We start from the raw sequence: 15074 nt of genomic DNA, 5'->3' as shown, positions 1-15074 counted from the left end.
ACCATATGATCCAGCAATCCCACTCTTGGGCATATATCCAGATAAAATTCTAAATCCAACAGATACATGCACCCTGATGTTCATAGAAACACTTTTTATAATAGCCAAGGCACTGCGGCAATCTAAATGTCCATCGACAGATGACTGGATAAAGAATATGTGGTATAAACACAATGGAATACTATCTGTGACCTCATGGACTATAGCCCTCTAGGCTCTTCTGTCCATGGAATTCTTCAGGCAAGAATACTGGAATGGGTAGCCATTCCCTTCTCCAGGGGATCTTCCCAACCCAGGAATTGACCTTGGATCTCCTGCCTTGCAGGAAGATTCTTTACCATCTGAACGACCAGAGAAGCCCAGTGGAATTCTACTCTGCCATAAAAAATAATAAAATAATGCCATTTGAAGCTTCATGGGTGGAACTAGAGATTATCAAACTAAGTGAAGTCAGACAGAGAAAGACAAATATCGTATGATATCACTTATATGTGGAAGCTAAAATATGATGATACAAATGGACTTGTTCACAAAACAGAAAGAGACTCACAGACATAGAAGTTAAATTTATAGTTACCAAGAGGGAAAGGCAGGGTACAGATGAATTAAGGATTTAGGATTAGAAGATAAAAACTACTACATAAAAATAGATAAACAACAAGGTCCGGCTGTATAGCACAAGGAAGTATATTTAATATCTTTTAATAACCTATCATTTAAAAGCATATATGTGTGTGTGTGTGTGTGTGTGTGTGTGTGTGTGTGTGTGTGTGTGTGTAATTGAGTCACTTTACTGTATACCGAAATCTAACACAACTTCGTAGATCAACTATACTTGAACTGGAAAAAGTGAGAAGTTGAAGTGGTTTAGTCATATCTGACTCTTTGCGACCCCATGGATTGTAGCCTGCCAGGCTCCTCTGTCCATGGAATTCTCCAGGCAAGAATACTGGAGTGGGTAGCTATTCCCTCCTCCAGGGCATCTTCCCGACTCAAGGATTGAACATGGGTCTCCTGCATTGCAGGCAAATTCTTTACCATCTGAGTCACCAGTCTTTCCTTTTTTTTTTAATGCTTAAAATAAACTTCACCATTTCAAAATCACATAAACCTTTGATTATATTTCCTACTATTTGGGGAGTTGCTTTTTTTTTTTTTTCTTCCTTTTTGGCAGCAGTGTGAAGCTTACAGGATCTTAGCTTCCCAACCAAGAGTTGAATCTGAGCTCTTGCCTGTAAGAGCATGGAGTCCCAACCACTGGATCACCAGGAAATTCCCAGGAGTTTCATTTCTTATTAAATTGTTAGGACTTGGAAATTAGTTTGATGTATAAGCTAGGGATCCAAAGTAATCCTTTTCTAAATAGCTCGCCTATTTTCCTATATTCAAATCCTGCTGAACCTTCAATCTCAGCTCAAACACACATCCATGGAGGCTTTCAGGATCTCCCACTTGGGAGAGAGTCACTCTCCCCTCAGTTCCTACAACCCCTTCTCTCCCTTCTCCCCCACGGTTACTCTTTCTTGTATTATAATTATCAGCACAGCTCTCTCCTATTGTACCACACTGTGAGCTCCTTGAGAGCTGGGACTGAGTTGTATTCATCTTTGTGTCCCCTAAAGGCCTCACCAGGGCCTCACACACTGGAGGAAAGAAAGGGTGAGTGATAGCAGTAGAGGGCCTGTCCCTGTGCCTCAGCTCCCGCTCTGAGGAAGGGCGGATCAAAGCTCACAGCCAGGAGGCGACTGCCCGCCTGGTGCATCTGGGGGATTTGTGGTGGCCACAAGTCCAAAGCAGCTCTTAGTTAAACAAGGCTGGTATTTATAGAACAAGGTCATGCACTCTGGGCTGAGCAGATACAAAAGTGAGCAGAACTGTCAGTCAGGCTCTGGGTAGATGGAAGCCCTCTGGGTACCTAGAGACCTCGTATCGGTGAGCATCAAGAATGTCCCTGCCACTCCCTGGACAAACAGGGACCCCAAGCCAGGATTTTTCACCCTTGACCAAGTATAAATATGAAAGCAGAGATTGGGAGATACTGCTGAATGACTCAGGAAAGGCTGTGTGCCAGACATGGAAATCAACATAGCCTAGATTCTGAAAAATCTCACCATACCCTCCACTATCTTAGAGACAGGACTTTAACTATATGTCACTTTTCTTATCCTGTTAAATTCAGATTTTTTTTTAAATACACATACACACACCCCCATACATAGCTTTAGGGAAGTATGATTAAACATTCTAAAATATTGTACTATTTCTGTTGTAATCCTACAAATTCTAAGCTATTTCAAAGCACTTAGCAACTTGAGTGCCTATTTCCTGCCAGGGTGGGAAGGGAACAGGGTGGAGGGGGCTCCAGGGTGGAGGATGGGCCTGGAATTCCACGAGTGTGTGTGTTTTGTTGAGGGGTAGTATTTGTGTGTGACAGAGAGACAGAGAGGAGAGAGGGAGGGAGAGAGGGAGGGAGCGAGCGAGGGAGGAGGAGAGAGAGTTGGGGAGGAAGGTAGATATTGAGAACCAGGATTTATTAGGGGCAGGACTCCCTGGCTATACAAGAATGGGTGGGAGTTTCTAGTTGTTTTTTGTTGTTTTCACTGTATTTTGATGGGAAGAGTCAGCAAGAGTGGCTCCAGTGGAGAAACTGGGGAAGGGATACTAATAAAAATCAACCATGCTGGATTTGGAAATAAAAAACCACTAGGCCTTGCCTCTATTCTTACCTACCTCTCCTCTCTCTATTACTCTGATTGCCCCAAAGAAATAAATAGAAGAGCAAATCCTATGGCTAGAATCCAGAAAACAGTAAGAACGGAGGATCTACAGGAACTCTTAACAGTTATATTCCTAGAGAATAATTCCAGGAGCTAAGAAAATGGCAAAGAGAAGGTCAAGGCCAGAAGTTTTTCAAGTCCTCTGCCTTTTCTAGTGACCTCAGGCTCAGCTGGCAACTGCTACAAGTACCATTTCTGAATAATAAGAAGCAGAGCTGTTTTAAATCTACAGATTGAGCTATTATTTTTAATTGTACCCACATGTGAAATGTTTCAGTCACAACTCTTCAAAGACTGATAAACCATAAACTCCTAAAATCTTGAAATTTAATTTAAAAACATCCCAGCTATATATATGAAAAGAATGCTGAATTCTTTTAAAAATGCAGTAAATGTCCAAAATCAAAAGCCATAATGCAAAGTCTGACAAGTGAATGCCTGCATGAGAGAAAGTGTCCCCAAACAGCCTGAGCCCTTCAATAATAGATGCAAAGTGGAGCAGGCGTCAACTCTAATGATTAACCACTCAGGGTGATTCCAACACAACTATTAATCACTCCTGGTATTATTAATTACTCCTAGTATTATCTGTGCTTACAAAAGACAAGTGCTTTTATTTCTCCTGTGCCACAGAAGGACCAAAGAGATAGTGCCACGTAGTTAGGTGGGTCCTGAATAGAAAAGGGATGCGTGCATGCTCCCCAGCCGTGTCCAACTGTATGCAACCCCATGGAATGTAGCCCGCCCAGCTCCTCTGTCCATGGAAGTCTCCAGGCAAGAACACTAGAGTGAGCAGCCATTCCCTTCTCTAGGGGATCTTCCTGACCCAGAGATTGAACCTTTGTCTCTTGGCTCTCCTGCACTGGCAGGCAGATTCTTCACTACTGCGCCACTTGCAAAGCCCTAGAAAAGGGATACACAGCGTTATTGAGAACATTCGTCCCTGGAATTTCTGCCCTGTGAAATTTTTCATTATGGATATTTACTTCCTATTCACCAATCTTTATGCTGAAATGCCTTCTAGAAAAGAAAGAACTTGAGCAGAATGGATATTTGCTCTTATGCCCTGGAGCAAGAGGGTGTCATGGTGTAAGCACCCTGTCAGGGGTTCGTCAGGGAAAAAGCAACAGTGACTCAGAGCATGGGTGCCCTTGGCCTTGGTGCCCTGCACAACACAGCATCTCCAGGCAGAGAGTAAATAGCCTCTATTTGAGGAGAATCACTCAGTTAAAGCAAGAGACTGAGGACTCAGTCAAATAAACCCTCAGACCTGCGCTGCTGCTGCTGCTAAGTCGCTTTAGTCGTGTCCAACTCTGTGTGACCCCATAGACAGTGACCCACCAGGCTCCCCCGTCCCTCGGATTCTCCAGGCAAGAACACTAGAGTGGGTTGCCATTTCCTTCTCCAATGCATCAAAGTGAAAAGTGAAAGCGAAGTCACTCAGTCATGTCCAACTCTTAGCGACACCATGGACTGCAGCCTACCAGGCTCCTCCGTCCATGGGATTTGCCAGGCTAGAGTACTGGAGTGGGGTTGCCATTGCCTTCTCCCAGACCTGTGAGGGGTATTATTTACTCCCCAGGGAACAACAGTTGGCCTCTACACTGAAGAGTGAGACATTTGGCTTAGAATCATAAGCAGGAAGAGAAAACTTTGGGTAAAGCGGGAATGTTAAATAGTGGAACAAATTATCAAAAGAAAGTTCTGGAATCTCAATTTCAGAGGGTCTGTCTTATCAGTAGGAAGTATAATTGTGGCTGTAAATGAAGCAGGGTAATAGGCCAGATGATGCCTCAGAACCCCTTCTCATCTTCCATTTTCTTATGATGATAGATATTTATTGAAGGTTATAGTAAAATCAAAAGAAGCTGGGAATCCCCTGGCAGTCCTGTGGTCAGGCCTCTGCGCTTCTGTGGCAGGGAGAACAGGTTCAGTCCCTGGTCAGGGAATGAACAAGATCCCACATGCTGTGCGGCACATCAAAAAAATAAAAATGCCTCAATAAAAAACAAACAAATAAATAAAAATACTTCAAAAAAATTTTTAAAAAGAAGCAGAACAATCAAGACTACATACATATGTATCCCTATGGGTGATTCATGTTGATGTTTGGCAAAAATCAACAAAATTCTGTAAAGCAATTATCCTTCAATAAAAAAGAAAAAAAAGAAAAAAAGAGGATTATGTTAGAAAAAAAAAAAAAGAATACCTTTTGATATATCAGAGCCAATAAAGGCTGGAGAAATTCTTGCTGATGAAGGAAACAAATGTTCCCAAACAACCTTTCCTGATTCCTTATCAATAATGCAGACCAGTGTCAATCTATCTTAAGAGAGATATATATCCACTGGATCTTTTTTTTCTTTTTTGGTTTCCTTTAAGAAACAAATGGGCTTGCTCCAGAAATAAAAGTCAAACTCAAATCAGAAAAAAAAAACAGGTTATAAAAAATAATACATTATCTTTCTTTTTACTCATTTGCTTGCAAAACTTGGGAAAATCTGCTAGTTACAAAGTTGTTTTTTATTTTTCAATAATTTCTGAGAGAACATTGGAATACCTGCAGGAAAGAAGTCACTTTACTTTTACCTCACTCTTGTGATTTCTAAGCAGAAAGTAGAGTAAGTATAGAGACAGTGATAAAGCATTTTTTAGAGACGTCTTCATATCCTAGGCCCAGATAAACAGTGGTATAAACAAAAACAACTAAATATCCACAGCAACTGTGGAAAGCAGATCTCGTGTCATAGTCCGCATTGCAAGACACTTCCTTTTGGGATGACCTCCGAGGGAAATTAGTGCTTTCCTCTCTTATCCCTAGAACCCCATTTCAAAGGCTGTGTGTATGGATGGCGCAAGGGGAGCAGAATATTGTCCCCACTCCAGGACCATGCCAGTGAGTTTCCCTTCACAGCCACCTCCCACCCTCTGCTGTGTGTCAGGGTCTAGACCCCAGGGACCCCTCACTCAAGGAGGGTGGCAGGCTATTTGAGAGGAGAGAGTCCTCACTGGGCAGTTTGGGTTGAGCTCAATGAAAGCAAAATCCAGTTGTGGGGGCCTGGTAGGTGGTAAGTGTTTAATAAATATTATCATCTACCGACCCCTGGCCTTCATCCAGACACATTAAAAAGAAGTATTTACTAAAATCCCTGTGAAAATGATTGTGTGCACCGTGGTCATTTGTCTTCCAGACTGCTGCTGCCTTTTGTCTTGGTGGCTGGCTGGGGCAGACCCTGCAGCATGACTCAGCGAGCTGAAGCCTGCCTTGCGGGCACGCTCAGCTCTAAAAACTGCTGTAACTACCAGAAGCAGCTGACTGCCATGGGCCTCTGGGGACACTGCTCCAAGGATAATGATCAAAAGGAAGCGGGCTCTCAGGCAGTACCTTCCAATTCAGCACTGCTGAAATCAGGGGAGGGGCACCTGAGCCTCAGGAAGTGTCCAGAGGCTCCTGTGGACGAGCTTGCTTATACCTGGCCTGCCTCTCCAGCTCACGATATTGGGTGATGCTGATGACCATGATGATAACATAGAGCGCTACTGACAAATGTGCTTCAGGCTGAATGTGTATTGCTTGCTAAACATTTAGCACAGCTTCACTTACCCCCATGGCAACCTTGGAAGGTAGACAGCAAAATCCTCATTTTACAGATATGGAAACGGGGGTCACAGAGCTTACAGTCAGCTGGTGATTAAGCAGGATTGGAGCCCAGACCTGGAGTTAGAAGTCCAGGCTCCCAACACCATCAACACTCCTGACTTTCCAGAAGCTACACTATCCACCCCTACACCTAAGTAAGCATGGCCAGAGGGAGGCTGGGAACCCCCAGTTGGCCTGTGAGCTTTATACAGAGTAGCATCTCCCCAGGCACTGCGCCCTCAGTGAACATGGAGCCAGGCTGCCTCCGCTTTGTCTGCAGTGGCCCTCAGAGGCTCCTCTGGAGCCTGACCCTGCAGGGCACCACATCCATGCTGTTACTGGCTCCCAGCCCAGCCTTGCAGGTTGGGCGCTGTCTCATGAAAACAGATTTCCAGATGGATAAGTTTCAGGGTAGGCCTGCACTCTTATAACTGAGTAGGTAGGTATTGAAGGGGCAAGGATAATTATAACAGATGACCTCCAACCCTCATCTAACTCTAGAATCAAGGTTCTCCTCTGCTACAGGGTTCATCAGAGCTGCTCGTGACTCTGGCTTCCTTGTTTGATTTCTTCCGCAAACCCTCCACTGGAGTTTGTGGGCCACAAAATAGCTCAGGGTGAAAAGGGAAAGGGGAAGTGGCAAGAGTCTGGTGCTTACAAAGATGGGGAATTTGGTTTCTGAAGAACACACTGTAGAACGAAAGAGTGTGACCAGAACAACGTGAGCAGACAGGAGCACAGGGCATGGTCCAGAGAGAGCAGGCTGGGCCACACTGTGATTCCTGGGCCCAGATGAAACCCCGGGGCTGGCGTGAGGAGGAGGCAGGCGGCGACCCGACGGGGAGGGAAAGGTCTGTCCTGTGCTGCTGCTAGAAAAACGGAAAGACTCAGGACCAAGACACTCCCCCTTCTGGGAGGAGGGGAAGGGGCTAGGGCCATGGCTCCCCAGGACGGAGGAAGGTATGTTCCTGTCCTTGTTGGAGGGGGGCACCGCCTACCTATAGAAGAAGACCCCCCAGAGTCCCAGTGTTGGGGTTTCTACAGTCCAGGGACACACAGGCCAGTATGGAACTGAACTCAAGCCTCATGGATATTCCCTGACCGAAGACTAAAATCTCAGGCAGGGCTGCGGCTGCTTTCCTCCTCAATAGCATCTCTGACTGCTCAGCCCTCCTAGGAAGCTTCTGTCAGTCCGTCCACAGCAGGGAGAGAAGACAGGGTGGCAGTGGCAGCTGCTCTGAGAGGGCGAGGCTGCCGCAGTGGCCCTTGTTGCGATTGGACAATATTACAAACTTCCCTTATTAGGTGACCTCTCACCCAGCCTGTAGGGGCCCCATGCAGATAAACTGGCCCATCAGCTTGGTTTCCTCCTGCATACGGCCTCCCACCCATTTAGGGGTTGCAGAAACACTTACTATCCTTGTAGGAAGATGAGGGAGAGGTGACCTCCAGTCCACAGTGAGAGGGGACCAGAAGGCCAAGGAGCCCCAGGCCCAACAATCTAGCGCCTAATGCAGGAACTTCTCTGCCTGGGAGTATTCTTGGTCACTTCTCCCCAGCCAAAAACAGAACATCAACTCCTTCTGACCTGGGTCCTGAGCAAGTAGGCCAGGTTGGGAAAGAAACACTTTTATGTTTGGCCTCTTGGTCCCTGCAATGGCCTCACAAAACTTGCTTTGGGAAACCACATTTGACTTAAAACTTGATTTTCTTTGTATTTGTTGACATTTGCTTTCCTTTTAAAATGCTCAGTATTCCATTTATAGAAAAATATAGCTAGGCTTCTATTTTTCCCAGTCAGCAGTTTGGAATCGATTATCTTTCCATGAATCTATAATACAGCAGGCACAGTTGGAACATTTCATGATGTCACTTCTTCATTCTGGAGCCTGGAGTATCTTTTGCTCTTATTGATCCTGGTTTGTTCTTCCTCATACTGCCGTGAATGAGTCTGCAGTTTCACTGTGCAGCCTGAGACATGAGTCAGCACAGGAAGAAAAGTCCCTTCTCCAAGCACGGGCTGGAGCTGGAAGGGGGCAAGAAGCCCCAAAGCCCAGGTCACAGAGATGCTATGATTGACAGGTAACTCCAAAGAAGCAGAGAAGGTCCCATCACGCTGCCTTTGACAAGTAGCCCTATTGTGCTCTCCTCTGAAGCTTCTCTGAATACAATAGTCAGGAGTGGTGACAACATGGAGAACAGCAGTCCCCATCTCCTCTCTCTGTCAATCCCAGGAGACCCCAGAAGGTGTATCAGCTGACAGGGAGCATTAAAGATAGCTTGAAAAATAGAGGCACATACTGTTACAGCTACCGCACTAACACTTCCATCTGGGCCTATGGGTCTCATGAACTTGGGATATAGAAGCCAGGATTGTGAGGGAAAATTAAAAATTGCCCCCTCCATGCACCAATTATATTCTTGCCACATGGTTAAACTGTGTACATTCGTTTTTTACAGCTTATGTAACAACCTACCACAAACTTAAGTGATGTAAAAGAATATACATTTATTATCTTACAATTCTGTAGGTCAGAAGCCTGACAGGGGTCTTCCTGGGCTAAAATCGAGATGCTGGCAGTTCCATGTTCCCTTCTGGGAGCGTCAGAGGACACCTCCTTCCTTGCCTTTTCCACATTTCTTGACTCATGGCCCTCATCTTTCCTCTTCAAAGCCATCAGTGGGGGCTGCCCTGGTGGCTCAGTGGTAAAGAATCTACCTGCCAATGCAGGAAGCATGGGTTCAGTCCCTGATCCAGGAAGATCCCACACGCCATGGAGCAACTAAGCTCATGAGCCACAGCTATTGAGGCTGCGCTCTGGAGCCCCAGAGCCGCAACTACTGAAGGCCACATGCCACAGTTATTAAGTCCAAACGCCCGACAGCCTGTGCTCCACAAGAGAAGCCACTGCGACGAGAAGCGCACTCACTGCAGCTGGAGAGTCGCCCCTGCTCACCGCAACTAGATAAGAGCCTGCGCAGCCGTGAAGACCCAGCACAGCCAAAAACAAAGAAATAAGTAACAATTACTCTTTTTAAAGCCGTCAATGGCTGCCTGAGTCTTTCTCACAGCACATCTCCCTAAATCTGGTTCTCCCACTCCCTCTTCTTAGAAGAAACTTGGGGACCCACCCATACAAACAGGGTCCAGGGATCGGCATGTGGACATATCTGGGGTGGGGAGAGGGCATGATTCTACCTATCATACTGTGGACAGTCTTTAGGAATTTGAGAATAAAGGGGGAAATGTCCTTAAGCTCAAAACTGTGGGAAAAGAAGGGAAGAAGTTCTCCCCACTGTCTTGAGCTACCAATGTTACTACCCAGGAAGGTAGCTTGTTCCCAATAGCCCTCAATAGTCCACTCCAGGGCACTAAGACTTTGTCATCAACAGAAAGAGAACATTCTGTCAAGCTCATGCCTTTCAGCAGTTGCTTCTTCTCTTACTACATGTCGGCAGGGAAAACTGTCAACTTTCATATCTTGTTCAAAGATAGAGTCACCAATATGAATCTACCAAATGACCACCAATTCAGTTAAGCTGTCCTTTCAGGACCATTTTCCAACCTTTGACCCATTTTGACTCTCATTGCTTGCAGAATCCCAGGTCAATGAGGCATGAGGCTTTGGGGCAAGCCAGGGCTTCTAAAAGGGATAGCTGAGACCTTCTGGGATGCATCTACCATGGCTACCATTGTCCTCACCAGTTTCTGTAGTGAGAGACAGCCCTCAAAAGAGGACCACAGAACAAGGAGATGGGCTGTCCTCAAATTACAGAGCTGGGCTTGCTTGCTTCATGAGGTTGATGTGGACAGGCAGCTGACAGGACCCTGGTTGTGCTAGAGATCACGTGAGAGGTGTGAAACAGACAACGAGAAAAATACACCAAGAGTACAAAATAGAAAGATGATAAAAATAACTAAGACTCACTGAACCATACACACAATGGTTAAGAGCAAAGACTCTGGTGTTAGGCTCTTTCCACCACTTATTCTCTGTGAGATGCTGAGCAAGTTTCTTAACCTCTCTGGGCCTCAGTGTCTTCATCTGAAACTAAGGGTAATAATAGAACTAATCATATAGCGTTGCAGAAGCTGGCACACTGGAAGCATTCACTATTAGTTGTAATTATTATTAACCAGATGTTATGCTAAGGATATTTGAAAGATTTCCTAATTAATCACCAAAACAGCCCCATGAGATATATACTATTATTATAATCTGCATTTTTAAGATGGAGATGAGCTTAAGGTCACCTACTTGGTAAGGAGCAGAGCCAGGATCAGAACACTAGTTGGTCTGGCTCAAAGGCCTTGTTCTAAACCTCTGGGCTGAGAAGCGCTTAGGGGGAAAGCTGACAGTAACTATGCCTCAGGTATCTTGTCTCTTCTACTCTTTCCAGCATGTGCTCTAAGTATAGTTGTTGTGTGTGATAGATCAGAAAACTTGATGAAATGAGCAGGAAGACAGATGTGTGTTGCCTTGAAGCAGTCCTGGGTCACCCTGTACCCAATCCAGCGCCACACACTGGTTGAATGTTGGGTTTCGAGGCCCCTGGGACTCCGAGCATTTCCTTTCTCTGGAGGTACGGTGCCCCCTCCCTGAAGGGCCTCCTAACCACCTCCTTGGTCTTCTCTCTGGCACAGAGAAGACACAGTGGGAGCCCTGCAGCGGTAATCCCATCCTCATTCAGCAGCATCCTGGGGAATCCATGGCTGGCTCAAGGAGCACCATGAAATTCTCACTAACCAAGTTAATGTTAATGTGCTGTGATTTTAAAGGAAAAGCTGTGCATCTCCGAGATACTGCTCTGGATTCAAGCAATGAGAAGGTGCAGCAGCTTTACGAAAGACAAAAATCACTGTGCTGAAAACTTAATGAAATCTCGCAGATAAAATGTTGAGCAAAAGAAACCAGACACCCAGGAGTAGGTACTTTGTAATTTCATTCAGATAAAGGTCAAAAATAGGCGAGACTACTCTGTGCTATTTTGGGCTACAGTTTTAGATTGTAAAAATACGAAGGAGAGAAGTGACTACCACAGAAGTCAGGAGAGTGGCTCCTTTTGGAGTGGAGAAAGGGTCTGGCATTCCCTTGAGAAGGGGCCTCTTAGGGTTCTGGCGAGGTTCTATTTCCTGACCAAGGTGAAGTAACCGAGAGCTATTTTTACAATAAAACTTCATTTAGTTTTACACAGTTCCCTTGATAGTTCATCTCTGCACTTTGCTGTGCATTATTTTGTGATAACAAAGGTTAGGTTTGGTATAGTTTCACTAAGGAAATTTGCATCAACCCCGCCTGAGTAGACATAGAAAAAGCTATAGGAACAATTAACTTCTAGTTGGATGGGAAAGACTTTAAAAGATACTCTAGCTAATTAATTTTTAAACTTTAGCATGCGTAAGGGTCACCTAAAGAGCAGGTTAAAACCTAGATACCTGGGCCTCACCCTCCAGGGATTAGGATTCAGCAGGTACAGAGTCTGAGGCTCAAGATTCTGAATTCCTAATGAATTTCCAGATGATGCTGATGTAGCACTCTGAGTAGCACTGATCTAGTCTTCCCAAGGTTTTGCCCCATCTTTTAGAAGACACCCAAGGAGACAGTCCTCATGATGCAGGCTGTAAAATGCAGTCCTCTACTGCTACTGCTAAGTCATTTCAGTCGTGTCTGACTCTATGCAACCCCATAGATGGCAGCCCACCAGGCTCCCCCGTCCCTGGGATTCTCCAGGCAAGAACCCTGGAGTGGGTTGCCATTTCCTTCTCCAATGCATGAAAGTAAAAAGTGAAAGGGAAGTCGCTCAGTTGTGTCCAACCCTCAGCGACCCCATGGACTGCAGCCTTCCAGGCCTGATTGTTAATGCAGATCTGTGTAGCTTCTAGTCTTGACAGATTATTGAATCTAATTCAGTATTCTTAACGGGAGTAATCTGCCCCCAGTACATACACACACACTCTCTCACTCTCAACACAATCAGTGGTCTGTGTCCATTTGAACTTCTCCAAAAGTAAGTAAGTGAAGTGGTGTCTGAAGTCATGCAACCAGCCATGAGTGCAAAGGGAAAAAGACAGAAAGGTTCTAACTCCTGAGATCCTGAGAAGAGACTGCTCTCTCACACAGCAAGGGCACAACCTGTTCCCTATTCTACTGACTGCTATCAGCCAGCAGCCATCAAATATGGATGACGGCCAATTTATCAGGAAGAAAACAGCCTGACTTCTCTCCTATCTAAATTCTGCATTATATTTCCTTGTCTGCTATGAAAATGCAAAACAGAAGCTAAAATTAGAAGCTGAGGTGCTAGTGCGGCTGATGTGTATGGGGAGAAGGCAGAGAGGAGATGTCAGAGGGACAGATTCGGGGGAGGGCTGCCTAGGGCCCCTTTCTGAGCTGTCACAGACAGCAGTCTGGAAAAGAAATACAAAGGAAGGGGGACAGAGGCGGGAAGCTGCTGGTCCCCCCAATTATACACCTGCAGAGAATCCTTGAGGCTTTATGGGTTCTCTAATAAAGCCCTGACCTACTTTTCAAAATGTTGCCTCCTTATTCACCAAAACACATTCTTAGTGAATTGCAGTCAAGTTTTCTGCAATTATCCAATACAGAATTTCAGTTTCTACTCTGAAAGCTATCATTTGTGACTCCATGCATAATAGTAATATATTCAATAGTATCAGGCTGCAAGTGGATATGTGGAATTTCTTAAAGTGATAGGTAAGCTGCAGTTTTAAATGAATCTATCTGAAAAGCTTAGAGCAAAGCCTTGAGTCTATTTAAGAACATGTGATAGCTGAAGCCTTTATCCCTCAGCTAAGGGGCCCAGGCTCACCAGATGTGAGTACAAAAACCTTAAAGTGGAAATAAATATAATGATCCCTTGGATGTATAGGACATTTTCCTTCATAGAACCTCAGGCATTTCCTAGTTACAGTGTAATACCATATTCTCTGTGCAGTGACCAGACCACCTTGGAATGCCATAGCGGAAATTTTGGAAGTATTACAGGGAGCAAAAAAAAACAAAAAAACAAAAAAACAAGGGAGAGAAGTAAATACCTTCCCAGGGATGTCCCAGGGCAGCCTTGCTCCCAGGCAGGTGGAACCCTGCTAAGTTCCAGGGCTTGTGGTTTCATCAGCTGTCTCCTCCTCCCTCCTGTTAAAGGGCTGTTTGAGAAAATGAGATGGAACTTGTGGCCAACCCATAATTATACAGGGGCGGAGGAATTGGGCCACTGACTAGTCGGCTTCCTATTTCTTCTCCTCTCAGCCGCTGGCTAGCCTGAGAGGCGGAAGGACGTGGATGCAATTCTGGAAGTGCCTCCCCACTGGCTTCTCAGGAGCTGGAAGACATGCGGTCAGCGCAGTGCTGTCAAATGCAAGCCCATGGCCATGGGCTGTGTATGTACGTACAGGCCAGGCAGCTGAGGGGAGGGTGACGGACGAGTCCCACCCATTCTGGGCGCCTGCCCCGTCTCTGGGCAGCACGTGAGCAGAGCCGCAGCACCACAGCACCTCTGAAGAGCAGAGGCCCAGGCAGAAGGAAACAAGGTTCTTAGAAGGAAAGCAAGCCTTCTTGTCCTCTGAGGCTGCTGGTCCTAACAGGCCTTCCCCGTCCCAGGTTCAGGACCCAGGCAGACACAGAAGCAAACCGCTGCCAGGCTCCTGGGGGGACAAGAGCCTAGGACCAGGTCTCCCCAGGGGCCCTCCTTGTGGCCTGGAGCTGACCAGCCTCTCATTGTTCCTCAGCTCTGCTCGTCCCCTTCCCACTGTCCAGCAGCCAGGAGACAGCAAGAGAGTCAGAGAACCTGAACCCAAACAGATTAAGTTGTAGATGGCTAAACAAATGTCCGGACGACTTCCCTGTGTTGCTATGCTCCTCTGACTCCCATTCTAAGACAAGTGAAAAGTGTCTGTGTGAGTGAAAGCCTGGGGCTCTGGCTAAGAATATAGTGTTGTTATTATTAGAGCAGCTGGGAGAGAGGCATGCCACCTCCGGGCAGGGCTCTGGTGGGCTGTGTGGGAGGCGACTGTCAACAGCTGCTGGGTGGAAAGCTTGTTTATTGTCAGCAGCCTGGTGCAGAGATTAAGAGGAGCTTGGTCTCCAGCTCACACCCACGTGGCTGCAGCAGTGGCTGCTCCAGACACGGCACCCAACTGCAGGGGCCCCCAGGGCCTCCACTCAAGGATGATTCAACCAACAAGAAAACCCAGGAGGCCAACTAGGACAGCTGGGAGAATTCCTGTGGGGCAACCCAGGTGAACACCCCCACTGGAAAAGTGCAGCAGATGACACCTTCCCCAGCTGACGAAATGCAGGACCCCAGAACTAGCTGCAAATCCCACATAATAGCTCCATGTCCCAAGACAGTTTCTCACTCATTCACCAACTACCTATTGGGCACCTTCTCTAGCAGATACTGTACATGGAACGAGGAATAGACTGGGGACAAGACAACAGAGTTTACGGTCTGGAAGAAACCAAAGTTTACGGCTTGCAATTAGGCTGGTCATTATGCGATGAGTGTTTTGATAGAGGAGGTTCAAGAAGCCAAGAGCACAACAGTAGGGGAATGTAAACTGACCACAAGGAATTGCCTTGATGAGGAACTGGTCACTAGAGATACTGTGAAGTTCTAGCTAACAAGATCTCAAGAGA

At 46.1% G+C, this 15074-nt stretch overlaps 1 protein-coding gene across 1 annotated transcript in view; it reads right to left on the bottom strand.

The window, feature by feature from the left end:
• The window catches only part of RTN4 (reticulon 4), a 135959-nt gene extending 122363 nt beyond the window's left edge, over positions 1-13596 (bottom strand). The window contains exon 1 of the mRNA XM_060411569.1: positions 13475-13596. The gene's annotated coding sequence lies outside the window, so the exon portion shown is untranslated. The remainder of the gene's footprint in view (positions 1-13474) is intronic.
• Between the last annotated feature and the right edge of the window lie 1478 nt (positions 13597-15074).

This window comes from Ovis aries, chromosome 3, assembly GCF_016772045.2.
Source record: "Ovis aries strain OAR_USU_Benz2616 breed Rambouillet chromosome 3, ARS-UI_Ramb_v3.0, whole genome shotgun sequence".
Lineage (NCBI taxonomy): Eukaryota > Metazoa > Chordata > Mammalia > Artiodactyla > Bovidae > Ovis > Ovis aries.
This window is presented reverse-complemented; position numbering and strand designations above follow the sequence as displayed.